The sequence below is a fragment of the Rhinopithecus roxellana genome, chromosome 5 (genome assembly GCF_007565055.1).
Source record: "Rhinopithecus roxellana isolate Shanxi Qingling chromosome 5, ASM756505v1, whole genome shotgun sequence".
Lineage (NCBI taxonomy): Eukaryota > Metazoa > Chordata > Mammalia > Primates > Cercopithecidae > Rhinopithecus > Rhinopithecus roxellana.
In genome coordinates, this window is record NC_044553.1 from 63,322,438 (window position 1) to 63,340,199 (window position 17,762).

A 17,762-nucleotide genomic window follows, 5' to 3' on the forward strand; every position below is an offset into this window, starting at 1 on the left:
GGCCTAACAAGATGGCATATACCTCAACAGCAGCAGATCAGTGTTAAAACGTCTGGAGACAAGGGGAAAAAGTAAAATTGGACTGTTTCCAGAATCTCACAAAAACCAACAAACTGACGTTCTAAGTGTCCAACCATGAGCAAATTAGAACCTTAAATAAAGGTCACTCTTAATGCCAATCCTAGGATAGATTCAGCACCAAGTACAATCTCCTTTTACTGGTTGACCTCTTTCATTCTTGAAAGTAGGGGCTATGAAAAAAAAAAAAAAAAACTAAAATTTCTTTAAGAGAATCTAGCTTAAATCTAGCTTACATAATCAAAACACTCTATTGAGGGTGAAAATTGAGTATCATAAGAAAATCACCTGTTTCATGAGAAGTTCCATACATAATGCTCTTTTACCCAATACATACCTTAAAGAGAAAAAAGGAAACATGCAAAATTATCTCGAGAATTATTCCTGCTTAAACAATTTCTACATGCCATTACTAAGAAGGCAAGCACACAGGAAAGATGAGAAGAGAACATGCAAGCATGAACATACTTGTTAGGAATATAGGGCTATGAGTAATTTTAAAATTCTAATGGTATTACTCTCATGTAATTGCTCTGAAATTCTAGTCAATTGTTTGAAATGGCTCTTAGAACAGGATACTTTGACATTTTTATGATGTCAAAAACTAAGAACTTAACCCTAAATATTTCTTTTTTTTTTTTTTTTTGAGACGGAGTCTCGCTCTGTCGCCCAGGCTGGAGTGCAGTGGCCGGATCTCAGCTCACTGCAAGCTCCGCCTCCCGGGTTTACGCCATTCTCCTGCCTCAGCCTCCCGAGTAGCTGGGACTACAGGCGCCCGCCACCTCGCCCGGCTAGTTTTTTGTATTTTTTTAGTAGAAACGGGGTTTCACTGTGTTCGCCAGGATGGTCTCGATCTCCTGACCTTGTGATCCGTGCGTCTCGGCCTCCCAAAGTGCTGGGATTACAGGCTTGAGCCACCGCGCCCGGCCAACCCTAAATATTTCAAAGAATAGGGGCAGAAGAACCCGTTTCCTTAAATGCCATTTGAGTATTCTTTACAACTGAAACTTTCCCATCCTGTGATGGCCGAGAGTTTTTCCTCTGACAACAGCACTGACCTTACCCTCCTGAAGTCCTTTCTAGATCTGAAGACTATTCTCTGAACCAAAGTCAGCTTCTGGGGGTGTACCAAATCTCCCATTAGAAAATTATTTATATCAAGATGTTTTAACCTTTTAACTCTTTCTCAAACAAAATAATTTCATTTCTCCTTTACTGTTACTTTAAATTTAAAAATACACAGATAGCATGCCTACAATAAAATCAAGGGAATGACAGTTTTAGAACACAAACTGTGGTAATTTTGAAAACACAAAAGCTAAGACCACTAATTAGGTCTATGTGGACGCCAAGTCCCCCACAACCCGTTCTGTCCCCTAGGGCTCTGCCCAAACATTTCCCTTGCCTGAGATTCCTTCTGCTTCCCACCCTTCCAAATGCTGTATTTCCCCCCAGAAGACTTGCCAAGACCACTCTCGCCTGCACATCTTCCATTCCAGCTAAGCAAAGGCATCCTTGTGTTGACTAAACTGAATTATTTTGCAGAGAAGGCATCTAAAAACTTCTACTGTAGACTATTCACCTTAATAATTGTTCTCATCACATTATTCAATAATAAAATGAGGGCAAGAAGTCCTCTTCACTCCCTTATCCTGGAGAATCCAAGCCAGTGTCTTTCCCACTTGCTTTCCCCAAACCCTAGGACCTTTCAAAGTAACAGTTTAATGGAAGGGAAAGAAAATCTAAAAGAAAAACTCTCCAAAAAATGAAACAGGCAAAGAACCATGGGATTAAAATTTGTTATTCTTTATATATTTCATTTCTGAAACGTAGAAATCTATCTCCCACTCCTTAAATCTGCCACTGGGCTAAGAGACTATTGTATATACAATGTGCACTCACTGATTTAACAGAATTAGAACATCCAGGCACTCACTGAGATTTTGTTTCCACAACCGCTCAAAGTCTAGTGATTAGTTAATGAGTTAACACCACACTTGGTCTTCACATTTGGAAATGCTGACAGCAGACAGGGGCTTGTTTTGGGAAAGGAAGTATACGGTAGACATTTGTGCCCATTACCGGCCACCACCACCTTTCCTTTAAAGCACCTCACTCTTCCTTTAAGGTTGCAGAGTCTCAGGAAGTGGGAAGAAAGGACATTTTTGCATTTTCAGGTCAAAAGAAAGTACATTTGTACAACCACATAATACCTATGCAAAGGTTTGTTGAAATCTAAACACAAGACAGAAGTAGTTCTAGCACCTCCACCAAAAGTAAGGTAAGTAAACTTTTCCTTAATATACACTTTCAGCAGCATTGACACCTAAAAGTGTTCGACTTTACTACTGTACTAAATTAAATTACATTCATTTTGTCAATATGTGTTCCAAATTCATACTGCTCTTTGTCTCCAAGGGTTTCCTGCTGAATATTGAGACAGTTGAAGATTACTAGGGGAAAAAATTCTTAATAGTTGAAGTAAGGGTCATCTAAAGATAATATGCCATATATACAGACACAGTCATATTTTCTTTTTTTGTTGTTTTTTTTTTTTTTTGAGACAGAGTCTCGCTGTGTCGCCCAGGCTGCAGTGCAGTGGCGCCATCTCGGCTCACTGCAAGCTCCGCCTCCCGGGTTCACACCATTCTCCTGCCTCAGCCTCTTGATTAGCTGGGACTACAGGCGCCCGCCGCCACGCCTGGCTAATTTTTTGTTTTTTTTTTTTTTTTTAGTAGAGACGGTGTTTCACCGGGTTAGCCAGGATGGTCTCGATCTCCTGACCTCGTGATCCACAACTTTAAAAAATTCAGTTGTGAAAGTTGTACAGCAAACACTATCCTAAGCTTAGCCTCTTCAGGCATTTGATGTATAATCACTGTAAAGAAAAGCTGGTCACAAAATGCCACATTTTGTATGATTATATTTATATGAAATGCCCAGGATAGGCACATCTACAGACAGAAATTAGACCAGAGGTTGCCAGGATCAACGGTGAGGGAGACGGGTACAGGAAGTGACTGCTAATGGGCACGGGGTTTCCTTTTGGGGAGAGGAAAATGTTCTGAAATTAGGGAGTGGTAATGGTTGTGTAACTCTGAATACACTAAAAACCGCTGAACTGTACGCTTGAAGGGTGAGGCTTATCATACAAAAACTGTATCACAATAAAGCTGTTAGTTTAAAAAACATTTGGCTATGTCAAGAAACAGAAATAGGGTCATAGCTAGAAGAGGTGGGATATAAAATACATGGAACAAAACTGCTCAATCTATCTAGAATCACACAGCGCTTAAGCTTCACCCTGACTAAAATCATGAGCTTTGTGTTTTACTGATATTTCACATTTTTCACTTCTTCTGTCAGCCAATAATTCCTCCTCCTCACTTAATAGTTGACTACAAAGACCAAGACATTTTGATTCTGCCGCCAATGAGCTTTCACATTTCATTCCTCCGGCCATTCCCATGACTACCAAACCAGTGTAGGTTCTCCTCACTTCACTCTAAGACAACAGCGTGGCCCTCAACTACCGTCACACTCTTCAAGGCTCTGTGAGGACAATGTGTCTCATATTCTCTTCTGCTGCCACCATATATTCTGAGATAGTTTCTTTACTGTTACTTCCCCGTTTCTCAACCAGTTACACAGAAAGAAGATGAATATCCAGGCATGCTGTCATGTGACTGTAGTCCCAGCTACTCAGGAGGCTGAGGCGGCAGGATCGCTTGAGAATGGGAGGTTCAGACTGCAGTGAGCCATGATCGTGCCACTGCACTCCAGCCTGGGCAATGGAGTGAGATTGTCTCAATAACTAAATAATCACCTAACTAAATAAATAAATGTGGTCTATCCATGCAATGGAATATTATAATATTATGAGCCTTAAAAAAGAAAGCAGCCCTGTCACATGCTGCAACGGAGATGAACCTTGAAAACATTATACTAATTGAAATGAGCCAGTCACACAAAGACAAATAGTGTACGATTTCTCTTACATTAGGTTCGAAATTAGTCAAACTTACAGAAACAAAATAGAACGGTCATTTCCAGAAGCCAGGGGAGAGAGATGGAGTTGTTGTATAGTGGGTATAGTTTCAGATCTCCAAGAGGAGCAAGTTCTAGAAACTCATTACTCAACAGCATGCATACACTTAACACTACTGCACTGTATACCTACAAATGGTTAATACGGTAAATTTTATGTTGTGTGTTATCACCATAATATTTTCAAAAGAAGGGGTTTGTGTTTCCCTTCGTTGTGATCTCCCATTTTTCACTTCAGCGTTTTGAACTTGAGGTTTCCTGTAGCTGTTTTACTGAGCCCTGGAGTTACCGGCTGAGAATGTCTCCACCACCTTGTCACCTTGCAGGCAGACACTTCTCAGCATCTTATTGAGCTCCTTGTGCTTGATGCTTCAAGTGACATGGAGACATGCCACTTGCTGAGAGGCAAAGAAACACAAAAGGTGACTGCTTTCTTGGCATCGATGAAGGCAGAGAGAAGGGATCTTGGAAGCACAGATGTTAAGGCATAAACAACAAGGGTTGCCAACAAAAGAACTAATCCCTCTCCTGGTAACATTTGCAGATGTTTTTCACAGGGCCAGTGGATTTCATAATGTGAGCGCTGTCCAGCACCAAAGGGAATGACCAACAAGCACGGAGCAGCCTTCAGCGTCCAGCACCCAGGAGGATGGCCAGCAGGTAGGGAGCAGCCTTCAGCGTCCAGCACCCAGGAGGATGGCCAGCAGGTAGGGAGCAGCCTTCAGCGTTCAGCACCCAGGAGGATGGCCAGCAGGTAGGGAGCAGCCTTCAGCGTCCAGCACCCAGGAGGATGGCCAGCAGGCACGGAGCAGCCTTCAGCGTCCAGCACCCAGGAGGATGGCCAGCAGGCACGGAGCAGCCTTCAGCGTTCAGCACCCAGGAGGATGGCCAGCAGGTAGGGAGCAGCCTTCAGCGTCCAGCACCCAGGAGGAAGGCCAGCAGGTAGGGAACAGCCTTCAGCGTCCAGCACCCAGGAGGATGGCCAGCAGGTAGGGAGCAGCCTTCAGCGTCCAGCACCCAGGAGGATGGCCAGCAGGTAGGGAGCAGCCTTCAGCGTCCAGCACCCAGGAGGATGGCCAGCAGGTAGGGAGCAGCCTTCAGCGTCCAGCACCCAGGAGGATGGCCAGCAGGTAGGGAGCAGCCTTCAGCGTCCAGCACCCAGGAGGATGGCCAGCAGGTAGGGAGCAGCCTTCAGCGTCCAGCACCCAGGAGGATGGCCAGCAGGTAGGGAGCAGCCTTCAGCGTCCAGCACCCAGGAGGATGGCCAGCAGGTAGGGAGCAGCCTTCAGCGTCCAGCACCCAGGAGGATGGCCAGCAGGTAGGGAGCAGCCTTCAGCGTTCAGCACCCAGGAGGAAGGCCAGCAGGCACGGAGCAGCCTGCCTGTCCCAGGAAAGCAGGAGTCACAGGACACAGCTGGACCCAGGTAGGCAGGTATATTAGTTTTCTGTGGCTCTTAGAGCAAATTACCAAAACTTGGGTGACTCAAAACAACAGAAATTTATTTTCTCACAGTTTTGGATACCAGAAGTCCAAAATCAGTATCACTGGGCTGAAATCTAGGTATCAGCAGAGCCAGTGCTCTCAGAGGCTAAGGGGAAAAATCCATCCTTTGACTTTCCTAGCTTCTGGTGGCTGCTGGCATTCATTGGCTTGCAGCTCCACCACTCTGGGCTCTGCCTCCATGGTCACAGGGCCTCCTTCTCTTCTGTCTGAAGTTAAATCTCCTTTATCTCCCTCTTATAAGGATACACGTGTCAGGATTTAATGCCCACGGAGACAATCCAGGATATCTCTCCTCAAGATCCTTAACTTAATCATACCCAAAAAGATGCTTTTTCCAAATGAGGTAACATTTACAGGTTCTAGGAATTAGTACTTAATTATTAGTTTCCACTTATAAGTGAGAACTTGCAGTATTTGGTTTTCTGTCTCTGGTTTAGTTTGCTTAGGATCATGGCCTCCAACTGCATCCATGTTGCTGAAAAGGACATGATTTTGTTCCTTTTTATAGCTTCATAGTCTTCCTTGATGTGTATGTGCCACATTTTCTTAAAAAGAGATTGATTATGGGGTCATGGCTTACATTATTATGAAGGCAAAGAATGTGCTATCTGGAAGTTGGAACACTCAGGAAAATTGGTGATTTAATTCTGTCCAAGTCAGAAGGCCTGAGACCCAGGAGAGCTGATGGTGTACATCCCAGTCCCCCGGCAGGAGAAGATAAGATGAGATGTCCCAGCACAGGGAAAGAGGCAGAAAGAAAGGGGGCAAATTTCTATTTCCTCCTTTTGTTCTACTCAAGCCCTCACCAGGTTGGATGATGTCCATCTCCATGGGGCCATCTACTACTGAACTCACTTACTCAAAAGCTAATGTCATCTGGAAACACAAACACATCCAGAAACAATGTTTAATCTGAGCACCCTGTAGCCCAGTCAAGTTGGCACATAAAATTAACCCTCACTGTGTAATCCCAGGAGCAAGGCCCAGGCTGGAGTGCAATGACAGCTCACCGCATCCTCCGCCTCCCAGGTTTAAGTGATCCTCCTGCCTCTGCCTCCCGAGTGGCTGGAATTGCAGGCATGAGCCACCGTGCCTTGCGAAATTTTTTTTTTTTTTTTTTTTGGTTGAGATGGGGTTTCTCCATGTTGGTCAGGCTGGTCTCAAACTCCCGACCTCAGGTTATCCACCCACCTCAGCCTCCCGGGGTGCTGGGATTGCAGGCCTGAGCCACCAAGCCCGGCCCAATTAATTTTATTTTTTATTTATTTATTTTTATTTTTTTTAATTTTTTTGAGACGGAGTCTCGCTCTGTCGCCCAGGCTGGAGTGCAGTGGCCAGATCTCAGCTCACTGCAAGCTCCGCCTCCCGGGTTCACGCCATTCTCCTGCCTCAGCCTCCCGAGTAGCTGGGACTACAGGCGCCCACCACCTCACCCGGCTAGTTTTTTTGTATTTTTTTTTTTTAGTACAGACGGGTTTCACCGTGTTAGCCAGGATGGTCTTGATCTCCTGACCTCATGATCCACCCGTCTCGGCCTCCCAAAGTGCTGCAATTACAGGCTTGAGCCACCGCGCCCGGCCCAGGCCCAATTTATTAATCAGAAAGGAATGAATCTGCCTGGCGTGGTAGCTCACCCTTGTGATCCCAGGACTGTGCATGGCTGAGCACGGGAGATTGCTTGAGCCTAGGAGTTCCAGACCCGCCTGGGCAACGTGGTGAAACTCGGCCTTTTTTTTTTTTTTTGAGATGGAGTTTCGCTCTTGTTTTCCAGGCTAGAGTGTAGTGGTGCGGTCTCGGCTCGCCCTGGCCTCTGCCTCCCTGGTTTAGGTGATTCTCCTGCCTCAGCCTCCCCAGTGGCTGGGATTGCAGGCATGGGCCACCATGCCCGCTAATTTTGGTTTTATTTTTTTGGTACAGATGGGGTTTCTGCGTGTTGGTCGGGCCGATCTTGAACTCCTGACCTCAGGTGATCCCCCTGCCTCCACCTCCTGCGGTGCTGGGATTGCAGGCGTGAGCCAGCGCGCAAGGCCTAATTTATTAATCAGAAAGGAATGAATCGGCCTGGCGTAGTGGCTCACGTTTGGAGTCCCAGGACTTTGGACTGCTGAGCAAAGCGGATCGCTTGAGCCTCGGTGTTCCAGACCGGCCTGGGCAACGTGGTGAAACCCGGTCTCATTTTTGGTGTTTTTTTGAGACGGAGTTTGGCTCTTGTTGCCCAGGATGGAGTGCAATGGCGCGATCTCAGCTCACCACAACCTCTGCCTCCCGGGTTTAGGTGATTCTCCTGCCTCGACCTCCCGAGTAGCTGGGATTACAGGCAAGAGCCACCATGCCCGGCTAATTTTGTATTTTTTTTTAGTAGAGATGGGGTTTCTCCATGTTGGTCGGGCTGGTCTCCAGCTCCCGACCTCGGGTGATCCGCCCGCCTGGGCCTCCCAAAGTGCTGGGATTGCAGGCGTGAGCCACCGTGCCCAGCCGAAACCCAGGACGGAGAAACAAAGCAAAAACCACAAAGATTAGCCCAGCGTGGTGGGCCGCAGGCAGGTAGTCCCAGCTATTCTGAAGGCTGATGTAGGAGGATTGCTTCAGCCCAGGGGTCTAGCTGGCAGTGAGCTATGCTGGCGCTGCTGCACTCCAGACTGGGCGAGAGCGGGGCTCTGTCACAGGAAAAGGGAAAGGAAAAAATTTAAAAAAAAAAAATTAAACAAAAGAAAATAATGTAAATAAAATCGCTAACTCAAGGAACAGCTTGACAGTGTATTACTGAGACAAACAGAGGCAAAGGTTAGCTGACACCAGTGTTCATTTAGTGGGAACTGCAGGTGTTCTCCGGACAGGAGGCTGCTACTTGTCCATAAGAAATCCATTACTAACCACCCGTAAAAACACATTGTAGGTTTGTTACAATATACAAATAGTAAAACTTTATATAGCCACGATCATATTCTAGCACTGCTCTAAGCCATTTCCTACTCTGAAATAGCTACTATTGTACCTCCATTGTAGAGAAAACAGATGCCCAGAGGTGGTTGTGGAAGGACCGGGGAAACTGACTATGAAATTGACTTGTTGTCAGTTTCCCACTTAAAGGTTCTTCCTGCTCTGCTCCTTAAGTTGCCACATTTTAGTTAACATACCTCTTACAATACTGGTCCTTTCTATATTTGGAGGGACTTCTCTTGCAAATTCAAGTTTTTTCTTGAGCTAAGCATTTGGCCCTAAGATTATCTGCGTTTTATGTCAGTTTAAGTACCTCTTTAGACATTGTTCAGTTAGGAATGTAAATAGGAGCTAACATTGTGGAAAAGGAAAGAACATCTGCTTACAACCATTTTTGTTTCATAATACAAATGTAAATCAATATGTTAATGGAAATGCAGGCTGGGAGGGGAGGGAAAATATGCAGAGAGAAAAGCCCCATCTCTGCTTGGAGTTCAGCACCAGGTCTCTTCCCTTCCACCTTCCTTGTCAAGGCTGCCACGGTGACAGAAGCACATATGGCTGCCTTTTAGTGACACCTGCTGGGACAGACCTGGCAGAAGGGATTGCAGATTTGCATGTTTCCTGGCTGCCTCTGCTAGCCCCAGTCAGCAACCCACTCTAATTCATGCTGAGCTTGGACAGCTTAGGTTTGAAAAACTCCCCCTTCCCTTGGAGCAAGCGCTTTCCAGCCTCATCATTCCTAAAGGAGAATGACCTACATGCCAGCACGACAGAGATTTAGAAATGTACAGAAGCTTCATTGTGAGCCTAAATCCTTAACAGGGGCTCAAACTGCCGACACCGAATGAAGAGCGAGGTTTTGCAGTAAAGCAGGAAGTCATTACAATAACGAATCACCTGGCTGGGTTTTGAGCTCCTTTCCCACTAATTTAATGGAAAGTTTGATTGTCTTCACAATGTCCACTTTCATAAATTTTGCATACATTGATTACGCACATCTTAAGTAACTCCTCTGTGTTTTATCACTGAGTAAATTATATGTAGCAAACCAATGCTGTATTTTGGCAAACTCATAGCTTAGAAAATACTAAAGACTCATTGTAAACTGAGGGCAGCATTAAGCAAATTATGTTTACCTTTGTGACTGCAAAACTTAATGATTCAATGCTTTTCCCATGAAATTTATCTTTCAATACTGACAGGTTTTTTTTAAATAAAAAATATGAATTAAATATCGATTAAAGCTTTGCCATTGTTTTTAGAAACTGTGACTTCAGTAGTTATGAACAGACTTGAAATGTCTGGTTTTTAAGTTTGGAAATTCTTTGTAGTTTCATTTACCTTTCCAGGAAGACAGTGAGATATTTTTTGCCGCTTTTTCCTGGTTTTTGTTTGTTTTTTGATCATAAACAAAACTTAATGGAGCCCCAAATCTACTAACTCAGTCCTCCTGTGGCAATGTGCCTTTTTCTGATTTGTAGACATTACTTGATATTTTTAACACCCTAATTTTATTATTTAAAAATGTATAAAAGTAATAAAAAGTAAGAAGTAAATTAAATTTGAAACCTTAATAGTAATACCATCATCCAAAATCATCCATAATATTTTGGCATATTTTATTTTAAAATGCATTTTAGCACAGTTTAGTTATATTTGTTATATCTGTATCAATAAACTTTTCCTATGTCATTACTTTTCTGAATACAATTTTTAATGTATGAATAATACTAAATCTTATATACTTGCTATAGTTGACCTTGTAAGACATTTAGGTTTTCAACTGTTTAGTACTTTAATAATCAGTTTTTACTCTAATATCTTACTATTAGAATATTACTATAGCCTTATTATTATTATTGTAGCAATAAATTGTTTTGAGAATAAATATCTTATTGCTCATTTAACTTGATTGGATCTGTGCATGGACAATTATGTGGGGAACACAGAATGTAATTGGCCCTATTTCAACCCTCAGAAGTGGCCCTCAGTTCAGGGAGGGGTTCTCTACTGGCTGATAAAGCAGAACTCAGAAACATTGTTTTCTTTTTTACCTGGGGTTTTACAAAGCCGGAAGTAAGATGTGGGTGTGACTTGTAAAGGCAAGAGCATGTATATTAAATGCAAAAGCAGCCTGAAACATTTTATTCACAGTCGGATAGGCAATGCTTGACTCCCTGCTAATCTGAAATACTTTGTGGGCAGGGGCCAGGGAAACCAAAGCAAAATTTCAGAAGTAGAATGAGCTATTTGGTGTATGTCTCCAAGGCCAATAAATAACAAGAAGGAAAAATAAATTTTTTTGCTAACAATAAGAAGGAAAAATAAATTTTTTTGCTCGAAAACATTTTCTTATTATCTCCATGACACTGGAGGGAAGGGACTAACAACAACAACAACAACGAAGGCCGCGCGCGGTGGCTCAGGCCTGTAATCCCAGCGCTTCGGGAGGCCGAGGCGGGCGGATCACCAGGTCAGGAGATCGAGACCATCCTGGCTAACACAGTCAAACCCCATCTCTACTAAAAAATACAAAAAACTAGCCGGGCGAGGTGGCGGGCGCCTGTAGTCCCAGCTACTTGGGAGGCTGAGGCAGGAGAATGGCATAAACCCAGGAGGCAGAGCTTGCAGTGAGCTGAGATCCGGCCACTGCACTCCAGCCTGGGCCACAGAGCAAGACTCCGCCTCAAAAAAAAAAAAAAAAAAAAAAGAGAAATAGTAAACATCTGATTCTGTTGTCTTTTAACTCATGCTTTTCTCTACTGTTTCATTGTTTTGAATTGAATTCTTTGTGCTTCCCACATGAATGCAACTTACATTTTGAATGTCTTCTTGCTTCACTAGCCAACGCACGTGTGCCAGTAACACACTGTGATTCTATCCTTCCACCTTCAGTTATGCCTGTAAAACCAAATTCAAGACAGATGATCCTCAACTTACAAAGGGGTTATAGCCCATCATCAGTTGAAAATAGAAGCCAAAAATGCATTTAAGGCCGGGTGCAGTGGCTCATCCTGTAATCCCAACTCTTTGGGAGGCTGAGGCAGGTGGATCACCTGAGGTCAGGAATTCGAGACCAGCCTGGCTAACATGGTGAAACCTTGTCTCTCCTAAAAATACAAAAATTAGCCGGGCATGTTGGCGCACGCCTGTAATCCCAGCTGCTGGGGAGGCTGAGGCAAGAAAATCGCTTGAACCCGAGAGGCGGAGGTTGCAGTGAGCCAAGATTGCACCATTGCACTCCAGCCTGGGTAACAAGAACGAAACACCATCTCAAAATAAAATGAAATAAAATAAAATAAAATGCATTTAACACACCTAAGCTAACATCATAGCTTAGCCTAGCTTACCTTAAACATTCTCAAAAGATTTATGTTCACCTTCCATTGAGCGAAAATTATCTCTCATAAACCCATTTTAAAGTGTCAAATATGGCCGGGCGCGGTGGCTCAAGCCTGTAATCCCAGCACTTTGGGAGGCCGAGACGGGCGGATCATGAGGTCAGGAGATCGAGACCATCCTGGCTAATACGGTGAAACCCCGTCTCTACTAAAAAATACAAAAAACTAGCCGGGCGACGAGGCGGGCGCCTGTAGTCCCAGCTACTCGGGAGGCTGAGACAGGAGAATGGCGTGAACCCGGGAGGCGGAGCTTGCAGTGAGCTGAGAGCCGGCCACTGCACTCCAGCCTGGGCGGCAGAGCAAGACTCCGTCTCAAAAAAAAAAAAAAAAGAAAAAAATAAAGTGTCAAATATCTCATGTAATTTATTGAATACTGAAGTATGGTTTCTGCTGAATGCATATCACTTTCACACCATCATAAAGTCAAAAAATGGTAAGTCAAACCATGGTATGTCGGGGATCACCTGTCCATTAGAAATAGCACTTCTGAGTAAAACGAGGACAATCTCCTGTGGTCTTCACTTCTCCAGAATCACTTCCATAATCATCTCTTGGTTTACAAGGTGCATCTTTTGTTGGTTAAAAAAAATTAATACAATTTGTTTCACTATAAAATTAGGATTAATAATAAATAATACAACTTCCTTTTGTTTTCACTAACAATGCTAACACTGGCTTGATTGAAAATTAAAATTATTGCAAAAATAAGACTTTATAGAGTAAATGCTCCCATTTCTCAGATGGGTGAGATTATACTATAGTTGACAGACTAACCTTAAAGAACGCAGCTTGCAGTGTGGTCCCTGTGCACGTGACTCACTTGCAGCGGACAGCCTCTGCATCTTTCCATCACGTCTGACAATACCTGAGTTGGTCTGTAACTGCTCATTGAGACAAGTCCCCTGATGTCACATACAGATGCCGGGAGAATGTCAGGTTTCTATAGCAATTTCTAAACATTTACACTGAATTTCTATGTTTCTATCATCACGTAGAGATGACAGAGTGTTTGACGGAGTGAGACTCAGTCTCAAAAAAACAAATAAACAGCAACAATACAACAACAAAATTCAAAATTTTTTTAATTAATTTTTTTTTTGAGATCTGCCCACCTCAGCCTCCCAAAGTGCTGGGATTATAGGCATGAGCCACTGTACCTGGCGCCAAAATATTAAAAACCAACAATACCAAGTGTTGTGAAGTTGTGGAGAAATGGAGGTGTCATAAAATGCTGGTGGCAATAGAAAATGGTACAACTACTAACAGCCACTTAACATGCATATTTATCTCATGACCCAGCAATTCAACACCTGGGTATTTACCCAAGAGAAATGAAAATAATATGTCCACACAAAGATTTGTACGTGAAAATGTTCATAGCAGCATTATTCGTAGTAGCTGTAACTGGAAACAAGTCAAATGTCGATCAAGAGAATAAACAGGCTGGGTGCAGTGGTGGCTCACACCCATCATCCAAGCACTTTGGGAGGCTGAGGTGGGAGGATCACCTAAGTTCAGGAGTTTGAGACCAGCCTGGCCAACATGGCGAAACCCCATCTCTACTAAAAATAGAAAAATTAGCCGGGCGTGGTGGCAGGCTCCTGTAATCCCAACTACTTGGGAGGCTGAGGCAGGAGAATTACTTTAACCTGGGAGGCGGAGGCTGCAGTGAGCCAAGATCACGCCACTGCACTCCAGCGTGGGCAACAAGAGCAAAACTATGTCTCAAAAAAAAAAAAAAAAAAAAAAAAAGATTAAACAAACAGTGGTACATCCATATAATGGAATATTACTCAGCAAAGAAAAAAAAAAGAACTGTCTCGGCATGGTGGCATATGCCTGTAGTCCCAGCTACTTGGGAGGCTGAGGCAGAAGGATTCTTGAGCCCAGGAGTTCAAGGCTGCAGTGAGTCATTATCATGTCACTGCACTCCAGCCTGGCCACAGAGAGAGATCCCATCTCTACAAAAAAAAAAAAAAAGTAAAATAAAAATTAAAAAGCACGGAAAACAAGCTATCCTTATACACAACAGCATGAATGAATCTCAAAAACATGCTGAGGTGCTGGATGCAGTGGAGCACGCCTATAATCCTAGCTACTTAGGAGACTGAGGCAGGAGGATCTCTTGAAGCCAGGAGTTTGAGGCCAGAGATGAGTGAGACGCCCCTCATCTCTAAAAATAAATAAATGGCCAGGCACGGTGGCTCATGCTTGTAATCCCAGCACTTTGGGAGGCCAAGGTGAGCAGATCATGAGGACAGGAGTTCGAGACCAGCCTGGCCAACATGGTGAAACCCCCTCTCTACTAAAAATACAAAAATTAACCAGGAGTGGTGGCGTGCACCTGTAATCCCCGCTACACGGGAGGCTGAGGCAGGAGAATCAATTGAACTTGGGAGGCAGAGGTTGCAATGAGCTGAGATTGCACCATTGGACTCCAGCCTGGGTGACAGCGCCAGACTCTGTTTCAAAAATAAAAATAAAAATAAGAAAAAATAAGGAAGTTAGTAGGGGAATTTTTTTAGATGAACGTTTTAGGTGGCAACTCTTGCAGGCATTTCAAAAAGCTAGGGCTTGGGTGCAAGGTCTGAGTGGAAAGAGAGGTTGGACAGGGGCAGTAGCAGTAGGATCAGCTGGATGGAGAGGTGGAGAGAAATGAAGGGAGAAGCGGAGACCAAGGCTGGGTGTGAGGGAGCAGGGAAGACAGGACAGAAGCCCAGGAGCCAGCCTGAGCCCAAGGGTGGTCTAGAGGGTGTGGGGACTGAGGAAATGGACTTGAGGGTTGACCAGCAGCACGATGGGGCAAACTCAGCTCAGTTGGATAAATTTGCCACAAACTCCCTCTGAGGACACAAGCACATGGAAAGAGAGAAAAATATGTGGTGCTGGGTGTCGTGACTCACCCCTATAAACTCAGGACTTTGGGAGGCTGAGGCAGGAGGATTGCTTGAGCCCAGGAGTTTGAGAACAACCTGGGAAACATGGGGTGACCCAGCCTCTACAAAAAAATTAAAAAGTTAGACAGGTGTGGTAGCATGCACCTGTGGTGCCACATACTGAGGAGCTGAGGCAGGAGAATGGCTTGAGCTTGGGAGGTTGAGGCTACAGTGAGCCCTGATTACATAAGTGGACTCCAGCCTGGGTGACACAGCAAGACCCTCTCTCAACAAAGAAAATACATAAAATACATAAAATAAAGAAAAAGGAAGAGAAAAACCTATGGCGGTCCAATTTCCACTGAAAGCTCAGAAAGTGGGTAGTCAAGTTATTGTATTATTATTATTGTATCATATCAGTATATTATAAGATTATATATAATTTATAATTATTATTATCAGTATGTTGGTAAGCAAGTGTTAAATATAAAATTCTTTTTCTTGAATTGTTTTTATTTCATGTCCCGACCTGCAGGACAGTCGAACGGGCCCTGGAAGGGGGAGTGGGAATGGAGGAGACAAGAAAACACAAGAAATGGAGACAAGACAAACAGCCTGATCAAGTCTCGTTTATTGAGTGTAGGGTCATGCCTTATATAGGCTGGCAGGGGAAGAGGTTGGGCCAGGGCGGTGATAGGGGCCGGATCTTCTCAAATTACAATCGCGCATGCGCCGTGGGTTTGTACTTTTCCCGGGCGCGGGATCGCACCTGCGCCCTGGGCTGCATATCTTCCTGGGCGGGAAAATGTTTGCGCGCGCGCGGGAAAGGTTGGCGCGCGCGGGAAAGGTTGGCGCGCGGGAACAGTTTTGGCGCGCGCGGGAGAAACTTAGGCGCGCGCGGGAGAAACTTAGGCGCGCGCGGGAGAAACTTTGGGCGCGCGCGGGAAGGGTTTATAAATAAAGAACCCGGGAATGAACCCTCTTGTCTCCGCTTTGCGGAGATCAAGCAACAGAGGTCGGCTAATTCCGGGCCTCATGGCTCCGGACAGGTCCCCCTTTTTTATATATAATTATGGCTAGAAGATTGTCCCTCGGGAACTGCGCCTGTCTTAGGTTGGAGTAATGCATCTCATCACTGGTACCCGTCATGGGATTAGGCAGTAGCTTATGACGGCCCTCCTGTCTTAGGTTAGTGAGAGATGATACTCTCTTACCCGTCATTGGCTGTCCAGTTCAGCGCATAGGGAAGGTGGTCATAATGGGTGTGAGTATGAACCACCGCGATCTTCTTGTTCTAGGCGATGATAATGGACCTGTATAGGCTTCGCTTGGATAGCCTCGACTTGTTGCTTAATGAATGTCATGAGCTTATTGAAAACCAAAGGTCCTACAGAGAGTAAAAGCAATAGGCAAAGCAGGGGGCCCAGGAATGGCATAAGATAGGGAAGGAGTCCATGGAACCCAGTCCAAAACGGGTTATCGGTTATTTCCTTTCGTCGTTTTTCTAGGTCTTCTTGTAGACGCCTGATTTTGTCCCTGACGATCCCGGATTTGTTGGCATAAAAACAGCACTTCTCCTGTAAAGCCAAGCAGATGCCTCCCTGTTCTGCAGTTAGTAAATCTAGGCCTCTTCTATTTTGGAGCACTACTTCTGCCAGAGAATCTACCTGATCTTGTAAATCTTGTATAGTACTCGAAATGGCCTGCATATCTGAGATCAGTTGGCGAGACAATTTGGTGTATTGAGTAACAGAAACCCCTAGGCCTGTAGCCCCAGTTGCTACGGCAGTAGTTATGCCTAATCCTGCAAGTAAGGGGATAAATTGTATTGCCCTTTTGTTTCTTCCTAAAAAGTGATCTATAGCTGGGATAGGTACAGGTTCATCTCCAGGGATAATGTCTATGTCAGGTAAAAGTGTGGCTAAGACACAGCGTCCTGTCCAGTTAGTAGGTAAATAGGTATAAGCCCTATTATTGCCACATATAAAAACCGAGCTGTTTGGGGCACACAGCGATTGGAAAATATTTACTATGGTGGAACAATTATTGAATTGATTGAATCCTACATCGAGGTCATAAGTGTTATTAAGGGGAGGGGAGTAGATGCAAGAGGAACTAGGAAATTCTAAAGGCTGTACTTTAAGGGGAGGAATTATGGTGCAAGGGGTATTGGATGTATAATTTAAGTTATTACTGGGTATGGCAAGAGGAACGGGATCTCCTGATTGCAGACACAGCCAGCAGTCATCAGCCAGACTAGAGTTGGAATTGTTAAGCAGGTTATGAGTAGCCGTGAGGAGGGCAAAGGTCTGGGCATCAATTTTCTCTTTCCCTCGGGCTTTGGGCAAGGCCAAGGGGTGGTAGTGAATTTCCGGGTACAGGGACCTTTGCAACTCTTCAAGTTTTTTGTATACCCTAATTTCTCGGACCTTGTCTTGTGGTCCTCCTCCGTCAGAGGTATGAAGAGGGGGGTGAATATTCCAGCAGACAGGCTGTCCTACAGTTCCAGTACAGCCAGCTGATATAAGGTTATTGGTACTTCCTACAACTGTAGGGACACTATTGGCCCCTATAGTAGGGGTTCTAGATCTTGTTAGGATAGCAGTATAGTATGTTTTACCGCCAGAGGTACATTCTAAATAAGTAGTGTAGCAGGAACTATGCATAGCAGTCTCAAATGTGTCACAAGGGCAGGTTGTGGTATCCCCTCCACTAAATATTCTTGGGGTTGACACACACCTCCACTTAAGAGAGTCACTAGACAGGTATGCTGTGTAAGCGGAGCAGGACACAGCTGAGATGTACGTATTTGGAAGGGAGGTCACATATCCCCCCAAACAATCACAGGGCTTACCGTATCGTTGTCGTATATATTTACGGGCCTCATGGGGATTACCAAAGCCGGCATATACC